The following is a 15,387-nucleotide window of genomic DNA, read 5'->3' as shown; positions in this document are numbered from 1 at the left end:
AAGCCGTAGTAATGTGATGATTCACATTATACCTCTACATCATAGCAGTGAACTTGCGATTACAAAAATACGACCCCTCATCACTGATTATGACTCTTGGAGTTCTAAATCTTGTGAATATCTATTTGTGCAGAAAATTAAGCACTACTTTCGCATCGTTCATTGGCAATGCCTTAATTTCAACCCATTTCGACATATAATCAACCGCCAACAAGATATACTGATTGTTACAAGATGAGACAAATGGCCTCATGAAGTCAATTCCCTAAACATCGAAGACTTCAACCTCGAGAAGCACATTAAGAGGCATTTCATCCCTCTTGGACATATCACCCACACGTTGACATAGATCACATTTTAAAATGAACTGATGAGCATCTTTAAACAAATTCGGCCAAAAAAAACCTGCTTGAAGAATACGAGCTGCTGTCTTTTCTCCACCATAATGTCCTCCATAAGCCGTCAAGTGGCAATCTCACAAGATCCCCCCGGTTTTGCTGTAAGGAATACATCTCCTGATGATTTGGTCAGATCTTTGTCGAAAAAGAAACGGCTCATCCCACATATACCACTTCACTTCATGTAGAAACTTCTTTCTTTGAGCGTATGATAAGTCAGGAGGCATGATATTACTCACAAGGTAGTTCACAATGTCTGCAAATCACAGTTCTTCCTCTTGCACTCCAAACAGCTGCTCATCGGGAAAAGACTCATTTATTAATGTCTTATATAGTGAAGTTGCACTTGGATTCTCTAAATGCGAGAGATGATCAACGACTTGATTTTCAGTCCCTTTTCTATCCTTGATCTCTAATTCAAATTCATGAAGCAAAATAACCCATCTGATCAATCTAGGCTTCGAGTCCTTCTTCGAGACGAGATATCGAATGGCAGCGTGATTAGTGAAAACTGTCACCATCATCCCAAGCAGATAAGATCGAAATTTCTCAAAACCGTAGACGATAGCCAAAAGTTCCTTCTCCGTAGTAGTATAAGTCAGTTGAAGCACCATTTAGAGTCTTACTAGCATAGTAGACCACGTGAAATATGTTGTTCTTTCTCTGCCCAAGAACTTCTCCAACTACATAGTCACTTGCATCGCACATCATCTCAAAAGGTTCACTCCAATCAGGTGTAGTTATGACAGGTGTCGTGATTAAACTCTTCTTTAAGAACTCAAAAGCAGCCACACACTCATCATCAAACTTAAATAGGACATCCTTCTCCAGAAGATTGCACAAAGGTTTAGAATTTTTGAAAAGTCCTTGATGAACCGCCTGTAGAAGCCCGCATGACCAAGAAAACTGCGAACCCCCTTAACAGTAATTGGTGGGGGAAGATTTTCGATGACCCCCACTTTGTATTTGTCCACCTCAAGACCCTTAATAGAGACCTTGTGCCCAAGAATAATGCCCTGTCGTACCATAAAGTGATATTTCTCCCAATTGAGAACCAAATTAGTCTCAACACACCTTTTGAGAACGTCACCTAGATTCTACAAGCACTCATCAAATGAATCACCAAACACAGAGAAATCATCCATGAACACCTATACATTCTGACCAATCATATCAGAGAAGATAGCCATCATGCATCTCTGAAATTTGGCTGTTGCTCCACATAGTCCAAAAGAAACTCTCCGAAAGGCGAAAGTACCAAATGGACAAGTAAAAGTAGTCTTCTCCTGATCTTCTGGAGGAATGCATATTTGATTATAACCATAATAACCATCCAGAAGATAGTAGTACTCATGCCCATCCAATCTGTCAAGAATCTGATCAATAAATGGCAGAGGGAAGTGATCTTTTCTTGTGTCCTTGTTCAGCTTCCTATAATCCATGTAAACTCTCCACCCCGTGATTGTTCAAGTAGGAATGAGCTCATTCTTCTCATTAGCAACCAAAGTGATACCTCATTTCTTAGGCACACACTGAACTGGGCTCACCCATGAACTGTCAGAAATAGGATTGATGATCCCTGCATCCAGCCACTTAAGAATTTTCTTCTTCACCACCTTTTTCATGATCGGATTTAGCCTTCTCTGTTTCTCAACGGTAGGCTTGCTTCCTTCCTCTAGCAGAATTTTGTGCATATATTACGAAGGGATGATTCCCTTGATATCTGCTATAGTCCATCCAATTGCTAATTTGAATTCTCTAAGAATTCTCAAAAGCTTCTCCTCGTCTCTAACTGAAAGGTCAGATGCAATAATCACAGGCAAAGTAGATGCATCACCTAAAAATGCATATCTCAAATGTTCAGGTAAAGGCTTAAGCTCAAGAGTAGGAGCTTCCTCAATAGATGACATGAGGCACTTAGGGTCTTTGTTTAACTCCTCCATTCCCAGAGATTCAAAAGGCATATTAATCTTCCTCTTCCAGGGAGAAGCATTCAGAAATTGCAACTGTTCATCCCCTTCATCATCTTCACTATCGGAATTCCCCAACAAGGCCTTCTCTAAGGCATCAGACCTTAAAAATTGATCAAGTTCTGAAGCAACCACGTAATCAACCAACTCTACTTTTAAGCACTCCTCATTTTCTGTAGGGAACTTCATGGCATTGAACACATTAAAAGTTATATCATGATCCATCACTTGCATGGTGAGCTCACCCTTCTACACATCTATCAAGGTTCGGCCAGTAGCCAAGAAAGATCTTCCCAAGATTATGGGAATCTTCTTATCCTCCTCGAAATCAAGAATTAAAAAATCAGCAGGGAAGATGAGTTTATCCCCCTTGACCAAGACATCCTCCACAATACCTCCCGGATATGTAATCAAACGGTCGACCAACTGCAAAGTTATATAAGTAGGCTTTGGATCAGGCATGTCCAACTTCTTGAAAATTGACAAGGACATCAGATTGATGCTAGCTCCCAAGTCACATAGACATTTGTCAAATGACATCTTTCCAATGATGCATGGAATAGTGAAGCTTCCAGGATCTTTAAGCTTCGGAAGCAACTTCTGTTGCAGTACAACACTGCATTACTCCGTGAGAGCAACAGTCTCTAAGTCATCAAGCTTCACCTTCCTAGAGAGAATACCTTGCATAAACTTCGCGTAACTAGGCATTTGTTGATGTGAAGTTTCTTGAACACCTCCGGAAACTTCTCAAACTGCTTATCCAGCTTTTTCTTCTGCAGCCTCTTAGGAAAAGAAGGTGGAGTATAGATCTATTTCTACCCTATATTACCCTCAGGAGGAGTGTGCTCAATAGTAGTCTTCCTTGGTTCCACTTCTTCTTGTTAGTGTATACTGAAAATACTTATTTGAAGTATGTACATTTATTTCTGGCCAGTTTATTTGAGAATTATTTGAATGTTTACATGTTGTCTAATATTATATATTGTGAACAATCTAGTATCAAATGGGATACAGAATATTAGATTGTTAAATACGGTTATATAATATAATAAGGTTCACAGCACAAGTGGTGTTGGACAATCCACTGGTATGGCTGTAGTATTATTTAGATTAGTTTATATTGACTAATAAATAATACTAGTATACTTTGTGTATATTGAACAGGATCAAATTTAGAATTGTTCCCTTAATACTGATTAAGAAGGAGAACTAAGATTCTATGTTATTATTAATGCTTAGGTTCTTAATCCGGAAATAGTAATTGACACGTGTATATTATTTACATGCTTTGATTTATATATGAAATAATTCTTTTAAATTATATCATTATATTTTGGGTGATGGAATTATATACATGGTGGATATTATTTATTGAAGGAATCCATGTCCTGATAATATTCGGGTTAATGATGTCCCCTTGAAAGCTCAAAAAGATTTAATTATGTGAAACCCTGCAGGTGGAATTTATTCTGGCATAATTAAATAAAGGTTGAGTGGATGATCAAGGATAAAAGATATTAATTAAATAAATTATCAGTAATTTATTTAATTAATGGACATATAATATTTTAAACATGGGGAATTTAATAAGCAAATAATATTGGAACTGAATTAATTAAATTACGGTATTAGGAAAGGTAGTGCAAATATTAAATCTTTAGTGGATTGAATTAATATTTAATTACATTGGGCTAGGCTCAAGATGTAATTAGAAGGTCCAACCTAATTATCCATGGTCCCTATTGTAGCCTATATATATTCTTATTCTCTTCTTGCTTGGAATTGTGTGAAAACATATTGTAGCCACCAAGGAGCAAGAAGAGAGGATAACTTGAGAAGACGGAGGCCACACTTCGCTCAAGGGAATTTGGGAATACATTAGAAGAGCGTGGAATCAACCATTAACAAGGTAATCCTCTTTTCGTAATCTTTATCTTAAAACGTAGTAACACCCTAAGTCTGTGGTTCCCAACAATTGGTATCAAGAGCCTGGTAATGGGTTCTACGTTTTATGATATAATGTCCATGTCGTAATTATATATGCGTGTATATAGTGTTTTGTTTGTATTAGTTTTGATGCAGGTTGTTAATCCACTATTATGGCCATGTATATTTTAATTATGTGCTTAGATCCCACGTGGTTTAATCGTGGTTAATTTTTGTTTTGGTTTCCACGTGGTTTAATCATGGTTGTAATTTACACGAGGGTTGATCGTGTTAGAATAGATTTTACAAAATTAGTTTTGTATTAGATCCATTTTTTTGTAATTGTTCCGGGTATTTTGTAATAGTTATGTGCGATCGGAAATCAATTCCGGTAGTTTTTTGTTCCGCTGTGCGATTACAAGGGGCTGTTGTTGATGTTTGGATCGAACAAAATCAAAACAAAACTCATAGAAAAGCAACAGGCGCGCGCGCTGCGGCCGCTGGGGCAGCCGGGACTGCTGGGGCTGCTGGGGCTGCCGCGGCAGCTGGGACTGCTGGGGCTGCTGCGGCAGCCAGGACTGCTGGGGCTGCTGGGGGCGTCGGGGCACGCTTGGGGCAGATTTTTTTTTGAGAGCTGGATTTTTTTTTCAAGGGCCATAATAGTGGAAAATTTATTTTAATTTTTTCCATTAAATTTTAATTATTACTTTAATTTATTGATTATGTGTGTCGTTAATTATGTGTGTAATTCTTTTAAAATTGCATGTTTAACTTAATTAGGACGACATGGACATAAAATTTATTTATTGCTTTAATTAAATGTTATATGTTGCTAAAATTATGTGTGTATTTTGAATGCATGATTAGACATAATTATAACAACATAGGACCCCATTTAATTTTAAAATTCCTCAATTTTAATATAAAAAAATTCTAAGTGGGAGAGGGAATTAATATGAAATTAAATCTCATGGTCTCCATTATTGGTTGTAGGTAATTTAACATAAAGACGAATATAAATTATATATACGTCACCCATCGTGGCATGTAATTTGTGGTGTCTAGAATGTTATAGAAATTACTAGAACAAACTTCTTAAATTAATAAATTTTGAAAGGAATAAATACGGATTTTCTTTATTTCTGATTTGGGGCGATTTTGTCAAAAACGGGTTCATCAAACTTGTAAGGCTGTGGGTTTTAAGCGAGACCGATGTGACTCCTCCACTACCTGAAAATCAAACCATTGATGAATATTGAATTGAAGTATTCTATTCAAAGCAAAATTACGAATATTAGAAGGTATACACGCCACCCATCGTGGCGTACCAAGTTCCATAGATTTCGAATAATTTAAGATTTGATGATGGTATACACTTAGCTATAAAAAATAATATAGTCCACCCCAATGTGGCATATTGTTTAGTAATAGGACCGAAATAACATTTAAACAAAATTAGGTGGTATACATGTCACACATCGTGGCGTACCAGAAGCTTATGGTGTTTAGATGTTAGTGCATTAAACTTTAATAATTTAGATCTTAATAATTAATGCACCCTTATTTATGTGATGTTTTTATGCATGATTCTCAGGATAAAATGGGCTTTAATCCACTATTCACCATACTTAAGGATAACAAACTTACCGGACCTAACTATATTAAATGGAAACGAAATTTGGACATTGTGTTGACTGCTGAAGAGTACAAGTTTTGCACTTATGAACCCAAGCCTGAACAGCCTGCTGCTGATGCTCCTGAAGATGAGAAAGAGTATTATAAACGGTGGATTAAGGCTGATGAGATGTCGCGATGTTACATTCTGGCAGCAATGTCGGGTGTTTTGCAGCATCAGCATCAGTCTATGGCCACTGCTTCGGATATGCTCTTTAATCTCAAGGAACTTTTTGGAGATCAGAATAGGGCTGCTAGGCAAGTAGCCATGAAGGCTTTAATGAACACTCAGATGGCTGAAGGCACACCTATAAGGGATCATGTTCTCAAGATGATGTCGCATCTGAATGAGATAGAGATCCTTGGTGCTGAACTTGACGGGGAAACCCAGATTGACATTATCCTTATGAGCTTGTCCAAGAGTTTTGAGCAGTTCCGCTTGAATTACAACATGAACAATAGGCAGTATAGTCTCGTGGAACTGTTGACAGAACTTCAGGCAGCGGAAGGATTATTTCGGCAGAGTGTTCAAGTGAATGTGGCTAAGAAAGTTTCTTCCTCTAAGACGAAAGGTATTAAGAAGAAGAAAAAGGCTCAGACACAGAAAGCTGTGAAGGCAGTGAGAGTTCTGGGTGGTGTGAAAAAGCCTAAGGGAAAGTGCTTCAGATGCAAACAGTCAGGTCACTGGAAACAGGATTGTCCTCTTCCTAAGAAGACAAACAATACTGGTATGTCTCTTTCTCTAGTTACAGAAACATTTATAGCGGCTATATCTACGAGCACTTGGTGTATAGATACAGGAGCCACTGATCATGTTTGTAATTCTATGCAGGGGTTCCAACTATCCAGAATGCTTAGAGATGGTGAGATATACGTGTTCATGGGAGATGCTACGAAAGTAGCAGTAGTTGCAGTAGGAGTTATTCATTTATCTTTTGGTTCTGATAGGATTTTGGTTTTGAACAATTATCTTTATGTACCTTCTTTTAGAAGGAATTTAATTTCAGTTTCTAAACTTGCTTTGGATGGTTATAATGTTTGTTTGGATCGTAATGTTTCTATTATGATGAATAAATGAATTATATGTTCTGGTACATTACAAGACAATTTGTATATAATTAATCCTAGTCAACCTGCACTCTAACTGCAATTTAGGGAATTGAACAACACATCTTCTAACTCTACTAAAATAAAGGAACCTTCTAGTTTGAACCAAACATATCTTTGGCACTTGAGATTAGGTCATATTAACTTGAGGAGGATTCAAAGACTGGTAGTAGACGGGCCTTTAAGCTCATTGGCAGTTGAGCCATTTCCAGTTTGTGAATCCTGCTTGGAAGGTAAAATGACTAATAGGCCTTTCAAGGAAAAAGGGAATAGAGCCAAACAACTGTTAGAATTGGTTCACTCTGATTTATGTGGACCCATGAATATCCAAGCAAGAGGTGGTTATGAATATTTCGTCACTTTCATTGATGATTATTCTAGATATGGGTACGTTTATTTGTTACACCGTAAGTCTGAGTGCTTTGATAAGTTCAAAGAGTACAAAGCTAAAACGGAGAAGCGACTTAATAAAAGTATCAAGTCACTACGATCAGATCGTGGTGGCGAATACTTGCTTGGAGAATTTAGGGAATATTTATCAGAAAATGGGATAGTATCCCAGTTAACTGCACCAGGCACACCCCAGCAGAACGGTGTAGCAGAGAGAAGGAACCAGACTCTTTTAGAGAGTGTTAGATCGATGATGAGTTATTCGGATTTACCCAAGTCATTTTGGGGACATGCCTTAGAGACAGCAGCTTATCTTCTGAACTTAGTACCTTCTAAGTCGGTTCCTAAAACCCCCTTAAAATTGTGGACCGGGGATAAACCAAGTCTAAGACATATTCGAATATGGGGTTGTCCAGCACATGTGCTGAACAAGAACGCGACTAAGTTAGAATCTCGTACAGAAGTAAGGTTGTTTGTAGGCTACCCCATGGGAACGAAAGGATATTTATTTTATAGTCCAAAGAATCGAGATGTCATTGTTAGCACCAATACAAGATTCTTAGAGGAGGAATATATAATGAATCACAAACCCATGAGTAGTGTCGTTTTAGAGGAACTAGTGGGAGGGACAAATAATACCCATGAAGCTGTAGTACAAGTAGAACAACCACAACATAATGTACAACCTGTCACTAATACCGCACCAGTGCCTCGTCGTAGTGGGAGGGTTGTTCAACAGCCTGATAGATTCATGTTTTTGGGTGAGTCTTCAAACTTGGTCTCTGGTGAACATGATGATGATCCCCGTACATACGAAGAGGCAACACAAGACAAAGATGCAGATATTTGGCAAAAGGCGATTGAATCTGAGATAGAATCAATGTATTCTAATCAGGTCTGGGAGCTCGTGGAACCACCCAAAGGTATAAAACCTATTGGATGTAAGTGGATCTACAAGAAAAAGAGGGGATTAGATAAAAAGGTGAAAGCCTGGAAAGCAAGACTTGTTGCGAAAGGGTATACTCAGAAAGAAGGTATCGATTATGAGGAAACTTTTTCACCAGTAGTCATATTTAAGTCAATCCGTATTCTTTTATCTATAGCAGCTCATCTCGATTATGAGATTTGGCAAATGGATGTCAAGACAGCTTTTTTTAATGGAAGTCTTAAAGAAACCATCTATATGCAACAACCAAAAGGATTCATTAAGGAAGGCCAAGAGCATCTGGTAAGTAAGCTTAAGAGGTCTATTTATGGACTTAAACAAGCTTCTAGAGACTGGAATATTTATTTTGATCAGGTAGTCCAGTCATATGGATTTGATCAAAGTCCAAGCGAATCGTGCGTGTATAAGAGAAGTGAAGGTAATGCAGTGATTTTTCTAGTACTATATGTAGATGATATTTTACTCATTGGAAACAATGTTGAGATGTTGTCATCAGTAAAGGCATGGTTGTTCAAACAATTTGACATGAAGGACTTAGGTGAAGCGGCATACATCCTTGGGATCAAAGTTATAAGGGATCGCAAGAAAAGGATGTTGGCTTTATCTCAAGAGCCCTACATTGATGAAGTATTAGCTCGTTTTAACATGCAGAACTCCAAGAAAGGTTTTCTACCTTTTAAGCATGGAGTTGCTCTATCTAAGAAGCAGTGTCCTTCGACACCTAAGGATATAGAGAGCATGAAAGCAGTTCCTTATGCTTCAGCATGTGGAAGCTTAATGTATGCTATGTTATATACGAGGCCTGACATCTACTTTGCTGTAGGCATGGTTAGTAGATATCAGTCGAACCCAGGTCAGGAACATCGGAGTGCAGTAAAAATTATACTCAAGTACCTGAGAAGGACTAAGGAGTATATATTAATTTACAAGGCCTCAGATCTATTTCCTTTGGGATATACTGATTCAGATTTCCAATCAGATAGGGATAAGAGGAAATCAACCTCGGGATATGTTTTTACTTTGGGAGGTGGAGCCGTTATATGGAGGAGTGTAAAGCAGAAATGCATTGCAGACTCCACCATGGAGGCCGAGTACGTGGCGGCCTCTGAGGCTGCCAAGGAGGCTGTATGGTTCAAGAACTTCCTTTTGGACTTAGATGTGGTACCTAATTTGCCTAGGAGCTTGACGGTGTATTGTGATAACACTGGTGCTGTGGCAAATTCAAAGGAACCGCGAGACCACAAAGCAGCTAAACATATTGAACGTAAGTATCATCTCATACGAGGAATCGTAAAGCGAGGGGATATAGTTGTGGCTCACATATCATTAGAAGACAACTGAGCAGATCCTTTCACAAAGCGCTTGCCAACCAAGGTTTTTGACAAGCATGTGGAAGCGATAGGAGTCAGATGGATGGATACATAGATTTTTATGTAATAGTGGATTAAATAAACACTGATGTACACATAGAATATTTTGAGTATAAGTGGGAGATTGTTAGTGTATACTGAAAATATTTATTTGAATTATGTACATTTATTTCTGGCCAGTTTATTTCAGAATCATTTGAATGTTTACATGTTGTCTAATATTATATATTGTGAACAATCTAGTATCAAATGGGATACAAAATATTAGATTGTTAAATACGGTTATATAATATAATAAGGTTCACAGCACAGGTGGTGTTGGACAATCCACTGGTATGGCTGTAGTATTATTTAGATTAGTTTATATTGACTAATAAATAATACTAGTATACTTTGTGTATATTGAACAAGATCAAATTTAGAATTGTTCCCTTAATACTGATTAAGAAGGAGAACTAAGATTCTATGTTATTATTAATGCTTAGGTTCTTAATCCGGAAATAGTAATTGACACGTGTATATTATTTACATGCTTTGATTTATATATGAAATAATTCTTTTGAATTATATCATTATATTTTGGGTGATGGAATTATATACATGGTGGATGTTATTTATTGAAGGAATCCATGTCCTGATAATATTCGGGTTAATGATGTCCCCTTGAAAGCTCAAAAAGATTTAATTATGTGAAACCCTGCATGTGGAATTTATTCTGGCATAATTAAATAAAGGTTGAGTGGATGATCAAGGATAAAAGATATTAATTAAATAAATTATCAGTAATTTATTTAATTAATGGACATATGATATTTTAAACATGGGGAATTTAATAAGCAAATAATATTGGAACCGAATTAATTAAATTACGGTATTAGGAAAGGTAGTGCAAATATTAATTCTTTAGTGGATTGAATTAATATTTAATTACATTGGGCTAGGCTCAAGATGTAATTAGAAGGCCCAACCTAATTATCCATGGTCCCTATTGTAGCCTATATATATTCTTATTCTCTTCTTGCTTGGAATTGTGTGAAAACATATTGTAGCCACCAAGGAGCAAGAAGAGAGGATAACTTGAGAAGACGGAGGCCACACTTCGCTCAAGGGAATTTGGGAATACAATAGAAGAGCGTGTAATCAACCATTAATAAGGTAATCCTCTTTTCGTAATCTTTATCGTAAAACGTAGTAACACCCTAAGTCCGTGGTTCACTATACTTCATCCTTCTGCACTTCTTCTTCTTCAACTTCAACTTCAAATTCTGGAGTATTTGCTTTTTCAGGATTCATAACCTTACCAGACCTCAATGTAATTGCCCTAACATGCTCCTTAGCTTCCTTCTTTAATGGCACTTTAGTATCGCTTGGGAGCGTGCCAGGTTGATGATTCAGTAATGCATTAGCAATTTGCCCAATCTGATTCTCCAAAGTCTTGATCGACACAGCTTGGCTCTTGTGTGGCGCCCTCCAAACCCGGGTCAGAAGTTTTGGGTCCACAACACATTCACAATATATAAACCTGTACATAAAATATTAATTGCAATGACCCTGTTTTACATAACCACGGATCGCAACAGGTTAAAGTATGAAAACAAGCCACAATCATAACTTTTATTACAATGTACCGAATCCTAACTAATTTAACTTACAATTGATAATAAAATCATTCTTACAATCTATCTTTCTACCGCATGAAGCTTCTACTAGCTCGATTCAACTCAACTGAAACCTTAGCCCGCACTTTGGACCGAGGAACTTCACTATCGTCCATATTCTTTTCAACTGTAAAATATATAAAAGAATCGCAAGGGTGAGCTAACTAGCTCAGCAAGTCATAATAGTGATAACTGAGGTTAAACAATGATCAAATGAGATGATTCAAAGGAATCAAGTTTCTTTTTTTTTAACTCATCATTAGAATTGGATATTCATTTTAAGTTTTTTTTTAAAAAAAAAATCAAGGTTAGGCTGCTGATCAGTCACGCACTAACCCCGAGCCAGCACACAGCACTGCTCTAATTACTGGATCCAAGGCACACATTGGCCTAACTTGACCATTGGTATGGTCTGACCACGAATCTGGTCCACATATATAAAAAACTATCCAATCCTAAAGCAGTTCAATATGATAACAATATGATTCAATAACACAAGATCATAATCGATGATGTTAAACATTTGCATACAAATGTAAGAAAACTCATGGATATCTCAAGGGTATATTAGGGTATTTATAAGAAACGGTTTTCAGTTTGCACAAGGGTCAGGTATCAAACCAGTAATGATTTTTCAGGATATGGTTCTTTGATGTTACTAAGAATGATTGGAGTATAAAAGTTTCTGTGTTTTCAAACCATTTTCTTCCGGTGTTTGGTGTTTGGTAGTTAAACATTTGGGAAATAGTATCATATTTGTGTGGTTTAGTGTCTGAGGATCAACAAAGATGGTTTATAAAGAACAAGGCTTATGGCTCAAGATCAAGAAAAATCAGGGATTCAAGGGTAAATAGTTTAATGCACTTGCAATGTAAACAAGAATTATTATGAATAAGAGCGACATTTTATGAAACAGTTCGAAAATAATTGCGATATATCTTGAGGAAAAGTTTGGAAGTACTTGCCTTACAAGGCTTTACAACTACTACTACTACTGGTCAATTCTGGGCCAGCTCTGTCGCTTAGGCTTTTACGTCCAACCACTAGATCTCATTGGATTCGACTTCGACACTCAGGTCTTTCTGTTGAAACTATACTGAGCTCGTCGACTGACCACTATGTTAACTTTAGTCCATCGTCCACTTTCAGGTTCCCGACTATAACCTACAGGGTCGAAATACCCTACGTTAGACGTCTAGGTATGCCTGACATATCCTCAATACTAATTTTTACTCAACGATATTCAAACCTGACTCGTAATTATATGGATTATTATAATATAACAACACACCCAATAGTCAGGGTTCACATTCTCAAGAAATCGGTTTGGTGTTCGCTTTCCGAAAATACGTATATTTGTAATTTCACAAAATCAGGGTTATGGATTTTAGTAAATTATTTCATCATATCGTGCAATCAAGTTCCATATAGAACACATATATATTTATATAACCATTCGACGTCCCGATAATCGTCGGATATGCTCCCGTATTTTCGTAGGTAAATTTCCCGGAAATCGGGCAGCGTCTCTTTTATTTATCGGACTACCCGTCGAAACGATTCGACATCAAACCAATCAACAATACAACAATTACCACTCCAGTCAACTCAATTTCATAACCCAATCACAATTAAATACGCAATCCAAGTCTCAATACAAAATCCAAGTCTCAATACAAACTCTAAATATCGGATAAATATTTCTCGAACTAATTTAATATTTTGAAATTTTAGGACTCAGAATAAACATCATAGTCCACCGTCGGTTCGCCGAGGCTCATCGCCGACGGCGGAAAAATTTTCGGGGTTCCCGATTATTCGGGTTCCAACACAAAAATTTCACCAATTAATTCGATTAAAATCAATCGCACAAAATTATTTATATCATGAATCGTAGTCATAATTCCCTGCAATTATTAAAATAATATGGATTAATTCAGATTACTGAACCAAAACACAACCAACAGAACAGGGTAACAAAACAGGGCTACGCGCGCACAACGCGCCACAACAAGACCGCGCTAAGACAACCGTGAACACAGGGCGGCCGGAATATGGCCGAAAAACTGCAGCGACACCCAACTCCCCCATACAAACGCTCTCACACACACAAATACAAACACACGCACACACATAAACTCACACACACAATCATATACGACTATATACAGAAGGAATTAGACTGGAAAGGTACAGAACCAACCGGAAAGAAAACGGCCGGGAAAATAAATGGTGAACCACCGCGAGGCAGAAGAACAGAGAAGAAAAACGGAAGAAAGGAGAAGATAGAGGAGGGAGAGAGAGTAGAGTGAGAGAGAGGACGAGAGATGAGAGATTGAGAGACTACAGATTGATGTTTACCATATCCAATGAATCCCACCTCTGCTTCGTTTAATTACGCGACACGTGTCCCGTTTAATGGACATGTGTCGTGTCCTGACTGATTACAAGCCGATTCGCATCATTTTAATCGGTTTTAACAGTAAAATCTGCGAATAATTATTACCCAAACCGTACCAAAATAATCCTAAAATTTTCTAAAAATCCCAGAACTAATGAAATTAAATTTTTATAATTTTTAAAACGTTTTTGAAATGCAACTCGTATCCCCCTTTCAAAATTAACGAATTGAGCTGTATTTTAAATAAATTCATAAATTTACGAAAACAGTCTTAAAATGTTACAAATATCCCGAAGTTAATAAAAACATAAATTTTGAAATTTTAAAACGATTTTTAAAATGCACTTTATATCCGCTTTTATCAATGAAGCGAAACAACGAGCGCGTAAAATTAATCCCTAAAATTTCCAAAATAATTTTAAAATTCTCGGAATATTCCAAACTTAAATAAATATGAGTTTCATAATTTTTGAAGAATTTTAGAATTAAATATGGATTTTACAAATAAAAGCATTCAGAAAATTATTTAAAGATAAATAATTAATAAAATATTGATTTCTTAATTTTATAAAATCCTAAAAATAATTATTGTAATTATAAAATCATAAAAATAATTTTTTGAAACATTCCCAATATTTATGCAAATAAATTTGCACCAAATCCACTTTTGAAAATGAAAATAATCCAATACGACTCAATAATTAATCACACAAACAACCGGTATATTATAAATTACACCTATATAATAATTAACCAACACAGAGTGGTCAAAACCAATACACACATTTTATTTAATAATTTCCGTAATAATCACATATTTAAATAATTCAAAAATACACGAGTCGTTATATCTTTCCCCCTTAAAAGGATTCTGTCCTCAGAATCTGGTCTAACTAATTAAGTGAGAATATTTGTCAAGCATATCTGACTCAAATTTCTAAGTAGACCCTTCTACTCGAAGGTTCAAACGTACTCATAATAGGTATGCACTCATTTCCAAGGACTTGCCTGTGACAATCAAGAATTTAGATCGATCACTATATGCAGAACAACTTGGACAAGAGCCCCATTGGCTCCTGATCAATCACTTAATTCAAATCCAATATCGGTTTAACATTGACAAGTAAAATACATTAGGTGTACACACTGACGTGACGGTCATATCACTCATGAACAACTTTATCTATATTTATCAATACCTCGAATGGTTCACAAATTTTAGGACATAACCTGTCCTTTCCACTCAGATTTATCCAGTTTCTTACAAGACTACACTTTTACTACACTACTGGTCCTATTTCTATATTCATATTCTCTCTCAATATAATTTCGCCTTCTTTCTTTGCCTACTCCGAGCTGTTTCAATCAATATTACTATGTTCTTGGTGTGCTGAATTAACTTTAGAATTTGACAACTTTCTTTCTCCCACTTTATTCTAATAGAAATGGGGACCTACACTTGCGTTCACACGAAGCTTGATACAGTGGCATTCCAAAGCTGACATTGCTGGTAAATGATCGTTCCAGTGTTTGCTTAAAACTTCACC

The sequence above is a fragment of the Apium graveolens genome, chromosome 2, assembly GCF_009905375.1.
Source record: "Apium graveolens cultivar Ventura chromosome 2, ASM990537v1, whole genome shotgun sequence".
Taxonomy (NCBI): Eukaryota; Viridiplantae; Streptophyta; class Magnoliopsida; order Apiales; family Apiaceae; genus Apium; species Apium graveolens.
This window is presented reverse-complemented; position numbering follows the sequence as displayed.